This window comes from Biomphalaria glabrata, unplaced genomic scaffold (assembly GCF_947242115.1).
Source record: "Biomphalaria glabrata unplaced genomic scaffold, xgBioGlab47.1 scaffold_121, whole genome shotgun sequence".
Lineage (NCBI taxonomy): Eukaryota > Metazoa > Mollusca > Gastropoda > Planorbidae > Biomphalaria > Biomphalaria glabrata.
In genome coordinates, this window is record NW_026602930.1 from 3,656 (window position 1) to 17,000 (window position 13,345).

The 13,345-nt window shown below is 31.7% G+C and overlaps 1 long non-coding RNA gene across 3 annotated transcripts; it reads right to left on the bottom strand.

Annotated features, from left to right (window-relative positions):
* Positions 1 to 3,794: 3,794 nt before the first annotated feature.
* Positions 3,795 to 13,338, bottom strand: LOC129924153 (uncharacterized). 3 transcript variants are annotated; one of them, XR_008776108.1, is made up of 9 exons: positions 12,865 to 13,338; positions 11,200 to 11,283; positions 10,091 to 10,250; positions 9,762 to 9,836; positions 9,082 to 9,208; positions 7,339 to 7,415; positions 7,054 to 7,221; positions 6,164 to 6,257; positions 3,795 to 3,951 (listed from the first exon to the last, which is right to left on the bottom strand). It is a non-coding gene; the product is annotated as an uncharacterized LOC129924153 (long non-coding RNA). The 3 variants fall into 3 exon arrangements; XR_008776106.1 differs by having other exon boundaries at positions 9,762 to 9,907; XR_008776107.1 differs by lacking the exon at positions 12,865 to 13,338 and adding an exon at positions 11,527 to 12,193 and having other exon boundaries at positions 9,762 to 9,907.
* Positions 13,339 to 13,345: the final 7 nt, after the last annotated feature.

Here is a 13,345-nt window from a genome sequence, read left to right on the forward strand (position 1 = left end):
ATGTACCATCTCTTTCACATGTATATGTACTAACCGCTATCAGAATCATACTCTTTATCCAGTGTGTTGTTGCATTCATCCACACAAAGCCATTTGTCTACACATCCGCATCTTTACACACACTTTAAGGACCAGCACCCAAATTGCTCTTTCTTTTTAAAAGATGAAACGAAGTTTAAATAAAAACATTTGTAATACATGAAATGTCATTATATGTTTGGAGAAAATATCTAGCAACATTTAAGAAGGCCCTTTGTCTGGGTATGACATTCGACAAATATAATAAACTAGTCGACCGGCTGCATAGCATACGCCGCTATTTTGCAGGGCCGGTCTTAGGCCACTGCAACCTATGTGACCGAAGGATCCGCACTTTAATGGAACCCGCGCTAATTCAAGGTGTATAAATTATTAAATTAAACCATTTTATAACTTAAAACAGATATCCCGCGCACTCCTGTCGATTTACCATGAGCTCCTGGAAATCTCCCGAAATTGCAAAATATACGAAAAAGTCCTTAAAATATACGGAAATACATTGAAAAAAAAAGTCATTTAGGGGTGTCATTCAATATGGAAAACGTCAATCCTACGCGCTATTAATAACAACGGCATTATGCATTAGTCATAATTGTGTAATCAGGTAAAAATAGCTTCTCGCGCCTCAAACTAATGAAGAATTACTTGAGGTCAACAATTCTCAAAGATAGATTGAAACATTTGGTAATTCTTGCTATTGAACGGGATCTATGTGGGAAACAGAATTATTATGATATACTGTATGACTTTGCTACACGCAAGGCTCGTAAAGTAATTCTGTACGTAGTAAAGAATGAATAAAATGCATAGACGAATTTATTTTCTAATACAAACTCTTAAATTTGACTTATTAACCGCTTCCCTACCCACACTTGGCTCCGCGAAATCCGTTTCGAATAGGGCCCCAAAATGCTTAAGTCCGGCCCTGCTATTTAGTGTTTGTAAAATGTTTTACATGTTTCGGATGTTCCTTCAGAGCTGACGATAGTTTACTTCCTAGTCCAAACCTCCCACATGGGATGGGAGCGGGCAGGGTTTGACAGTCCAGCGCGCAGCCATCCGTAGCGAGCTGTGAAAACTTGTTCTCTCCCCCCCCCCTCTTGTTTTTTTTTTCGCGGGGTGACTATCCGCAGAAATAAGAGAGGGATCTTTCCTTTACTTCTTGTTTGACCTTTTTAATGGAAGAAGAGAATTGTATATATATAGATAATACAATAGATCTATAATTTTCATATGGGGAAAGTTCTATTTTAGAGTTCAAACCAAGTTTCTTTTTATTTTTTTTTAACAGAGTATGACGTGGATAAATCAAAAGAGACTCGATCGGGTAGGCAATTATCTAATTGTGAACAAGAAGAGGCACTAAAAATAGCATGTGTTAAATGAAAAGGGCTTTTGTTTGACTTATTGTTATAAAACTTTTTTTGCTGTTGGTGTACTTGGTGATGGTCTTGGCTACCACACTGACAGCGTGCTTGGCCAACTCACCAGGTTGGAGGAGACGGGCCGCAGTCTGGATCTCAGAGATGTGATGTGTTTGTTGCGGTGCGCCAAAGAGGTCATTGAGTTCATGAGGAGATATACTTTTTTATTACTTCATTCTTACGGTGGCTGTTTAGCTTTGTCACGGCCTAGTCCATAGCTATATGACAGTCACTGGTACAGCTATATAGATCTAAAAGCATTAGGATAACTAAGTCGAGAAAAAAGTAAAATTTTCATTTACTCTCTGTCCCAATAAGTAAATAGATCGTGTGTCCGACTGATTCTAACGAACTGGTCAGTGTAAGGCTAGCCTAGAACTTTAGTAGGCTACGTGTAGACGGTCATAACAAGACGACCACGCGATAGTGTTTGTTGCTAGTAGTCATTGCAGGCGACACACACTGACATGATTAGTCAAGCATGTAGATCTATTCTTAACTGATTTTAATCTAAGGGAGCAAAAATAAATGTATATAAATACTAAATACATTTTTTTTTATTGTGCAACAATGCTAGTAACACACATCTTTGCATAGATATGTGGTGTTGTGCCGAAACATATATAATTAATCTATGTCTACACCTACAATCATTTAGATATCATTACATTATAAGAACTAACTCTAGGGGGGAAAAGACATTTTCATCCTTACCCCTCCCTGCCGAAATAGTAAATAGACTGCGAGTCCGACTGATGTTAAAACCTGGTCAGATATAGATCTACGTAGGCTAAGCATTCTCACGTTGGCTTGAGCATGTTTGTTTTTATTAAGTGGGACATTTTTTAAATGGTTAATTTAATTTGATTAATTTATGACTATATAGGCCTGCTATATTCAGTGAGGTCTTGTCTTCAGTTGTTTGCCTTTATCTGTGCCAATAGAAAATCTGTTACCAAAATGTGAAACACAAACACACACATATATATATGCAATAAACAATATATCACATTTATTATTGCGCAGTGTGAGCTATGAAACTACGGATGGCTGCCTGGTCGTGGGATATTGTCTAGTGATATGTGGTCTCGAAAAACCCGGGTTCGAACATTTCCTGGCATCCCATGGGAGTTTTGTTAATCCTTAATATAAAAATTAGGGAAGGTAAGATTTTTAACTGGGACCATGAATCACCTTCTTTTATGCGAAGACCGGAGGCCAAGCCAGGACACTCCATATTTCTATTATATTCAATAAGTTATGTAGTCATGAATGCATCAATTGAAGTCTCTATACAGTATCCTGTTCACCAAGGCTAACTAGCCCTTTCAACCTGAAGCTTACTAGTTTGTGTGATCTATAATAATATTATCGAAGAGTCGACTTCTGTGTCATCTCCTTCAAGTTGAATATAAATAGATATAAATATTTATACTTAAAATGACCAGAATAAAATAAATATTGATACTTTAAATTAACAGTACTCATTGCTCTATACATTTAGTATCACACCCATAATTGAGCCACACATGAATTAGACTGGTTGTCAAAGGCTATTTGAGATGTATGCCATTAGGAAGCAATTATAGGTAGTGGATTGCTTATATCCATTACCACTTCCAACAATTACAACCTTGCAGACCTTGAGAATAATTTATTGCTTAACTATGCAATGTGATTCTGACTGAATGAGAGTGGATTTGAAAGCCTGGATCATATGATTTCTACTGTATAGATACATAGACTCATGTTATTTTCTTTCATGTGTCAGAGTAGCTCAATGTATACAAATTGTATTTTTATTATGGTATCTTTATTATGACTAAATAGAAATGGAGAAATAACATTTTAGCACCTGATAAAAATTGTTTAGGAAAAAAAGAATAATTTAGACTTTTTCCATATTTCCATTATATGTTTCATATCATTTATAGCAACAAAGGTAAATTAATTAAAGCATATTTTTAATGGTTTTAAAAACACAATTTCATAATGAAAAAAGTTCTGTTCAAACCTAGTTCTATCATTTCCTAGTCAAAACAATTTTAGTAGGATGTTAGTAGGAATACTTAAATATTTGCCTAGCTCCATGAAAAAAAATGTTTTAATGTCTGGATAAATTTTAGAAAGAATTTTCTACATTAAATTTATTACATTTTATAGTGGTAAAACATAATTATCTTCAAGTAGTTAAAGACTTTATTTTAGTGATATGCACATAACATGTTCTGGATAGTGATCAGAGAAGAAAGTTGCTCACAAACATATCAAATGTTGTTTGAGCCTACAAACAAACAGTGAACAAACACAAAGTAGCAACTAGAGAACAACTTTTATTGGACATTGCTTTTATTGTTTAATGCTTTACAATTTATCTGTAATCAAAATTTATCAGAAATTTGACATAAGAGTGCTGCACCTTTGGCTATCCAGTAATCTTGTATGTTGCTAGAAATAAGATAGGTAGCTACAACAAAGTTAGAATGTCCTGCCAAATAAACAAACAAGGAAAGCTATGTCAAAACAGTGGAGTACAAATATTTATAGATCATACTATACACCTAGGGTGCTGTAGCTAAAAAACTTTTTAAAAATAATCTTTGAAATGTGAATATAATGGACTAGGGCAGAGGCTCCTAACATTGCATCAAGAATTTACTGCCTGTTATTATAAAACTACATCTATAGGGTCATTATTTATTTCTTCATCTCCAACTCAAAACACAAGAACTTGGATGAAATCTAAGCGTGAAGCTATGGTCTTGGTTAGAAGCCCCTCACCTGGCAGCTGCTAGTTCCCAAGGAATGACCAAAAGGATTTCTGCCAACGCAATATAACCAACTTAAAGAACTTGAAAACTCAGGCTCCAAATAATGTAACACTTTAATGTCTAATAAACACACAGCCAATACTGAATACTGAACAACTGGCAACATGTGCAAATACTTCCCAGTAGATAACTGTCACATATCATTATCAAACATATTATTTAAATTAATAATTATTAAATAATAACTTAGGTCAAGGTTGAGATTTAATTCTAGGTCATTGGAAATTCAAATGACGTTGTGACACACGTCAATCTACCAAGAGAAGCGCTTGTCACCTGATAGTAAATTTTAATTTGATTGGGAGCGGCACCAGAAGTAGGCGGAGAGATGCTAGCGGGAGAACAAAGACGCGGAATATAGATTATTAATTCTTCAAATGTGGAGCGAATTGGTTAGAGAGAAGTCATGGATCAGATTTAGTAAAGTCGATCTAGAGATATTCATAGTGTGTAGACATATTATTTTGAGTTAGAATTGAGTAGTTATTTGAATAATTTATATTTCTTGATACAGTTCACTTTGTAAATGCTGTATTATACATTTAGTGTTTTCAAGTTAGGAATTAAAGTTCTTGTATTTAAATCAAAAGGATCTTCTTCATTGAATCTACTAGTAAATATTAAGATCATATTATCAGCTGACAAATTCAAGTAAAGAATCCTCGGCATCACGGTTACAAGATTTCAGCACTCCCGACAAAGGCAAAAGATAATTAAAGATCCCCTCAAGATCATATTCACCATGATAGCTGGCATCATCCAAAAAAAACATTAGAGAACTTCTTGACCGTGACAATAACTGTACTGCTGTATAAACTCTGTACTGCTGTACCAAACTCTATTGGCCTTTCCACCTCATTCTGTATTCAACTGTTTCTAATTGCCTTCACAATGAATCGTGAGACCCTCAATTGTGAATCATCTTGACTGACACCTTTGTTCTTTATATAGGGTTCTCAAAGACCTTCTAGAAAGTGATTGATGATCATAAGACCATCATCATAAATTGCATATGTAGTATTCAGAATACAGATCATTCCTGAAGTGTCATCCCTCATCACAGTAGACCACTCACCGAGTTCAGGCCTGTGCTGTCAGTGTCAGCTGATTACACACACAATTACCCCTAGCTGAATCAGTTATAACAATATACTAAAACACAACTACACCTCTAGATATAAATGAAAAGCTACATGTATCTTAGAATTCCAATACTGACATAATTAAGAAACCAAACAAGAAACCAAACAAGGGACTATAGTTTATCATAAATGTTTGCAAAACAGACAGTAATAGAAAAACAAAATGTTATTTAACCTTAAACAAATACACAGATTTGCATCTTAATAGGGGAATCCTTCAACTTGGGATAAAGAAACTAAAAGATGTAATATAGTGCAATGAGGCATATCATAAATGAATACTCACATTAAACTAAATTAGCACCTTTGGAAATATCACTTAACATTTAGAGGACTTTGCAAGTACAATAACATTACCTAATATAATAAATACTCAGAGACACAAAGATAAAGACACATTTCTTATTCAGTATGCTAGGGCAAATTCATATAAATAATCTTTCTTTCCAAGCACTATTTGAGAATGAAAAGGGTTGCCTGAATCAGCAAGGAAAAGGAAAACCAATGAGTTAAAAGAATTTTAAGCTATATTTTAACATGAGCAACTGGGTAACAGGATGAATACAGGTTGGACATAATATCTTCATTTTGAACTAAAATTATATAAGTGAAGCTGGCTTTTAATTTGAAGCTTCCAATAAAATGTGTGAAGTTTTTAGAAAAAATAAAACTAAAATTTAACAGATATATCTAAGTTCATTCTAAATGTAAACAATATATTACTTACATGGTTATTTAAAAATGCACTGTATACATTCTCTAATTCCTCACTCATCACTACAAAACCTTTGATTGTTTTTTTCAGTTTTTTCTAATGATGCCTATAGGAGAACAATTAAAATAAAAATTTAAAAACTTGTAATAAAACAACAAAGTTTGTGGAACCAAATTATCTCTTGAAATGAAGCTCTGACTTGCTATCATTTCACTAATATCATGAGAATTCTAACAGTTATTGCTGGGTATTTTCCATTCTGTTTGTGTCACTGTCATGTTCAAAATTTCCATAAAAAATACAGCCCAAGTATTTTGAAAACTTTGTAATGTAATGAAATACAACAGATCTCATAGATGGATCTAGATTTAGTTATTTAATGGTCTCAATGGTGCTGAGTTTGAACCCTGCCTGCTGCCATCCGTCAACCTGCAGGATGTTTGAACTAGTATGTAATTATCTTCAAATGTGAAGGAACATCCAAAATGTGTAAAACATTTTACAAACATAGTTTTATAGTTATCAAAATCTAGACTGTATTATTGACAGAAAAAAAATGCTAAAATAATCATAAATCGCTAAAAATTTTATAAGCAAATAGTAAAAAAAAAAATTTGAAATATATTGTATTTTTTTTTTAGTCATTAAGATGATTTTAACTGTAAATTTATTGTAAATCTTGGATATGGATCAAAATAAATAAAAATTTACAATTTATAATGAGATGATGTACATAACACAATTTTATTGAAATAACATCAGCATTATAAATGCTTAAAAAAAAAGAGTTAATAGATAGGGGTAGGAAATGGATCAGAAAAACAAAGTTGAAAGGCTTATTTTTTATCAGGTTTTAAGTTCCAGTTTGAACTTTCAAATTGCATCTGGTAGTATAGATTCACCTGAATGTATTTCTGTGGCTTGGGCTTACAATCTCGCTAGAGAGACTGTTATACTTGAAAGCTACTTGAAAGTAGGTCATTGTGCTTGCCTCATGATATCCTGCTTGTTAACCGTTGGCCAAAGAAACAGATGACCTTTAACATCATCTGTTCTATAAATTGCAAAGTCTGAAAGGCATGAAATCAATCTATACTTCAGATTTCTTTTACATTAAACCTTTTATAACATCATTTGTATATTGCATTTGTATTTGTATCTTTGTATACAATAATATAAAGACTTACTTAGACTTAGGTCCTCACACGCTGTTCGGCACATTGGGCAGCAAGCTGGCTCCACAAAGATCTGTCACTGGCAATATCTGACAATTATATAAATCCTACTCATTAATTATTCAATATTTAAATCTTATTAACATGCACCTTGATTATTAGAAGCTGTTTATTGAATCTTTCAGTTTCTTGCATCAATACAATGGTTAAAGAATTTATGTGATCTTTGATGTCAGGCTACTGAATTAACAGAACAATACTTGATAATTAATTTGTCAATTACTACTAAGCATATCTAATATTACAAAAAGGAAACATGGTTTTTGATATTTTAAAAAGGGTTTAAAAATATTGTATTTATTATGTTTTTTTTCTTTAAATAAGAAGCTTTTAATAATGTAGTAAATTTCACATTCAGCCAGATGTAAGACTGACTTTTAACAATTTTGTTTCACTCAAATGTCTTAAGATGTAAATAATAAAACAATGACTTAAATTTTTTCACTGTTTGATACAAACAGAAACAGTAACATGATTTAAAATGTTTACTGACAGAACTCAATATATTTCCTCTTTCCATATATTTGAGAAGATTGTTTTCTAAGCTTTTAATATTTTCTACACAGCTATGTCTATAACTAGTTTTGCTTCTCCTTTCATTGTGTGTATTCCTTTCAGCTACTGAGTGTAGAAGCTCAAGAATTACATTTCTATGTTAATGCATCTAGTATTTAAAATGTGTCCCAACTGGCAAGCATTAAAGCAATGTATAATAGGACTTGAACAGAATGTGGCTTTTACATGGCTGTATTATTAGAGTCATTGTATTTATGTTTTTCAAAGCAGTTAAAATAACTGAAAACAATGCTGGGAAATCAACTGGTATATCTTAATGTTATTGTTAATCTATATACTCTGTTTGTGTATTTAAAGTCGTGGATATTTTTTTCTTCCTTTTTCAAGAATACTATTTTTGTAAACTATCACAAGGCTTATAGATATATATTAAAAAATTAATCTTGCTTAATACAAAATAATGGCCATACTACAGGTTTCTTTTTTTACAGGTTTTTCTATGATTAGCTTAACAGAGCTATGATTCTATTAGTTAGCTTGTCTATCAAAACTTGCATATTTTAAGACTAGTCCTTCTAAATAGGGAAGATAGTAACATTCTACATATGCATCAAACATTTACACATATTTCTTAAATGCAAATAGGGCTTAGTTTATTTTTTTCCTTTTTTAAAATTTTATTTTGAGTAATGGTGCATCTTTTTTGTCTAGTTATTGTCAACATTCCAGTACAACAGAGACTCATATCCACAAGTTGTACAGAAGTGCTACATCAAAACAATCTCACTCGTACAACAGCAATCTATAAACTAAGCAAAGTTCAGAACTATGACAATAAATGTCACACTAAAAACTTTGGCATATTAAGAACAAAGAAAGCAATCTATTATGTTAGGTATTATTGCATGCTAAGAACTACTACTATATAAAGCTAGACACTAAAGCATCACAAGAACTAAAAGACTATCATGTAATACTAGGAACTATGGAATGATAGGATCACTAACAATATTAGAAACAGAAAGGCCTACTAAGAATTAAAAGGATGGCCCAATAAATGGGAATATGGAAATCCATTGTTGGTGGCCCATACTTAAATAGGGGTGATGGACTGTAAGTAAATTAAGTACTAAGAATTGAAAACTACCATTTTTACTTTGAACTAATAATAGTACATACTGTTAACACTCTTTCAATATCCAGTTTGTCAATCCAGGACAGCCTCAGCAAGTTCATAAGTAATATCATCATTTGGACATCCCACCGTCAGCTGCTATGATTCTCAATTGAACATCAAGTATTTTAGCTAGATAAATATTAATTTTACTCTTTTAGTTGTGATGAACACAAATTTAGCTTAAATTCCAAACATCTCACCTTTTTTTGTTAATTTATTTGAATAAAAAGAATCATTTGATTTATTAGTGCTGCTAACAAACAGTAGGCTCAAGGTAATAGGAGAAAAGAACAGATATAGAAAGCAAGAGTTAAAGTAATCTCAAGTTTTGATCTGGTTTTAATGTTCTTCTTGAACATAATCATATGTGGTTCTCCTGAACTCAACAAAAAGCAAGTTCCAAATCTCAGGCTCTTGTAATGAAATGGCCCACAATCTGTATCTTTTTAGAGAAAAAAGTGGCACAACTAGAAGAAAGGAGTCCATAGAGCACAAGACTTACTGATGGCTACAATGTTGTAAGCCATAATAAAGCAGTGTAAAAAAGACTATATGACAATGAATTATTTTCTAAAGTATTTCAGAACAAAACCAGTGTAAGTGTGTGTGTATTATAATATAGCAGTAAATTGCGCCTGTTTATGTTTCTATACTAGCATTAGCAAAACAAACATAGACTTACCAAGTAAAGCATTGGTTTCATTCAACTGAAAGGTTATGTTCGCATCCTCATGGAGCCCAAACATTTCTGGCTCATCTAAAAGTGGTAGAGATTCAATGTAAGCCTTGACAGTAGCCAATGTTTTCACAACAGGTGGATAGTATATACTTTTAAAAAAAGTTTAAATTAAAAAAATTACCTTCAAAGCACATACAGGAGATTTAGTAATAAACAACAATTATTTTTTTCTTTAAGACTTTCTTTCTTATGGGGCTGATGACTTTTTGTAAAAGCAATTACTTTGCTCTTAACTACTGATAATAAATTTTTTAAAAAGGAACAATTTTTACCCGCCCCAAGACGGATGGCTGCTTGGTTGTGCGGTTTGCGCACTGGACTGTCGTTCAGATTTATCGATGGTCCCGGGTTCAAACCCTGTCCACTCCTATCCCCGTCGTCCTTTGGGAGGTTTGAACTAGGAAGTAATTATCTTCAGCTCTGAAGGAACATCTGAAACATGTAAAACATTTTACAAACAAACATGAATACATGCAGGAATACTTGCTGTTGCATGTGTATTCACGATAAGATTATCTAGACATCCAGACCAAATTTAATTGTAAGATATTTATATTTTGAAAAATTATAAAGGTCAAACCAGAGTTTTCAAGTGCGCTAATTAGCTGGTTATTCTTTTCCCCAAGTTATACTTAAGCTGTATAATTTCTTAAAAAATTGATAAAGCAGTTTTCAAGATGAGTAAACCCAATTTTTTGTTTTCTTTACCCTATGAAGAATTTGAAAGCTGATAATTATGAACTAAAAACTTTCTCACCCTGACAAACACAACCAAATCAGTCTTATTCAGATCTACTTTTACTATGTTAAATCTTTGCTCAAGTTGCATAGGATTCTGAAGTCAGATTAGAATGGATTTATTCTAATTTGTTATAACAACCTCAATTCTAATAGATTACATCCCTCTCTATGACATGCATCTTACACAGGAATATAAACTTGATCAGTTTTAGCCTTTCTAAGCCCTGCATCATTTCTACAATCTATATAAAATGTTGATGTGCCAAAAACTATTGACTATAACAGTACCTTATCCTAATCTAATCCCTTTACAAAATGTTAGTAGAATATTTTTCTAACTTACTGATGAGAAAGCAATTTGGAATATTTGTATTTTACATTAAAATATGTTGATCTGTGTTAAGGACAATGTGTGTGTACTGACTGAAGTAATACTTGTACGAAGACTAAGATGCTACTTTTGAAGGTTGGATCACAGATATGGTGTATAAAAGGAAAGTCACTACTGGTGAAAAAGGAAACAGGTCCATAATTTAGTTCTAGTTTGCAATCTGCTAATACACATTGACATATGCACCAAATAAATTGAATAGGACATAACTTCAAAACATACTTTATTTTGATTATACATTACAATTACCTGATTCCGAGTATTTATATTTTGGTTTTTAGGTTTCAGGTTTGAAAAATAAATTGTCCTTAAGACATCTTTCATCTTGGGCATCTGTAAAAGAAGTTTTTAAAAATTCAATTAATTGTGTTTTATACTGAAAAAACAACAACACATAAATATCAGCAATCTAAAATTTTTCAATTTTTGAATATTGATAAATTTGGAAATTATTGAATATTGATAAACTGTTAAGTCTTTGATGGATGTGTATAGTTTTAAAATTGTAGTGGTATTTTATTTTAAAATTTTTTTTTTTTTTGGTTGCGTTTAAGAAAATGTGACAATCATTCTTACTTCTTATAAATAATTAAATGTGGGCCATCTTTGGTCTAATGACAAAAAAAGTTTGGTCTAGCTGGTATATAGTTGCTGATAAAATACTTTTCTCTCTAAACTCATTTTAGAAAGACAGGCCCATTTCTGTTACTTCTTTTATCCAGCTAGGTGCTTAAAGCCTGATATTGTAAGTCTATCCATATAGAAAGTCTATAATCATGTTTGATATAGCATGCACTGTTATGTCATTATCACAAGTATAATCAAATTTTAAAAGAAAGAAGACAGTGTAAATATTTTAAAATAATATATTTTTTGTTTATACATACAGATAAGCATATGGCATGCATAAATCTAGTCAGAATATATTAAATTCTAGTTTGGTGATACAGACACAGACATGGCTACATTAAAAAAGAGTAGCCCAGAGTAGAGTAATGGATCTAGATCTATGATCAACAAGGTTCTAGTTTGCAAAATGTTCTTGAAAAAGTCTAAGTATTTATTTAACTCTTTGATGAAACATGCTGATGTATGTGTATTCAAGATATAGAATGTAAAAACAATGAAGCCCAAACAGAATATAAATGTAGAGATTGTTAACCAATTATAATGCAAATTTTTAGATAGCAGAATAGAGGTAAATGAGTTGCTCTTGTAACACTCTTGTAGTCTTGTTTAAAAAATGCTATATATTATTATGCAATAAAAAAAGTTTATGGATAGAGTGCTGATGAAAGATTGAGAAAACAATATATATTAGAATTATTTGAGCTATATTTAGTGTGGTCTTTTTTTTTTTAGTAATCTATTCTATGGTTAGATTAGATCTAGAATATAGATCTATAACTTATAACAGTAAAATTATTTTAGGTGTAGAATTTTCTAGAATTTAAAGAATTTGATGTAGATGTAATTACTAATAATTACTAAGACTAAGGTCTAAATCTAGATCTAGATTATTCTAGATCTTAGATCTCATTCTATAGATCTAGTAGCCTTTACTATCATGCTATGATTTTAACGTATTTAAAAAAATCATTTTCCTTTCTTAGAAACAGGTTAGTTTACTGTTAGATCTAGACTATAGACTATAGATCTAGTCAATCTAGAATCTAGTTCTAGATGGTAGATCTAGCTCTTTATCTCCGTAATTATTTTCCACGTTCTGACGGAATTATTAATTTAATCCGATTGTAGTGCACTAACATGTTCTAATTATAATGGCATAACGTTTTTATTTACACTCATGACTCATAGAATAATGTTTTTGATATTGAATTAAAGGAAAATGAATGTTCTTTTTAGATATTACAAAATCAAGTGAAAAGTAAAAATAAAAATCTGAAAACTCACCAATGGACGACAAAAAATTTAATCCAAGTCACATAAGAAGTTCATTTCTATTACAAACTGAATTAAATGCTATTGTTTTATAATCCTTATTCATATTTTCATGAAATTGAACCACTAAAACAATAAAAAACTCATGGAGTACAAAACTGGAGCACATTATCCAAGGTCACCACCATAGAAATTTATGAGAAAAAAACAAACAACTTGCAACATTAAGTTTCAGTAAGAAAATAATTACACTGCACATGATATCTTTCAAAAAGTAATTCATTGCTATTTATATAATATTTGCCTGAACAAAAAACAACTTCCATGTTTTAACTGTGGCAATAAAATGAATCCATAAGAATGTGTGGGACGTAACGACAAGTCTAATCCCATCATTGTAGTCGTGGCCAGAAATGTATCAATTTCATAGTTAGAAACTGGTTTCCATTTTGTAAAAATGGATGCCCTGCGTACTGGAGTGTTTATTTTTATT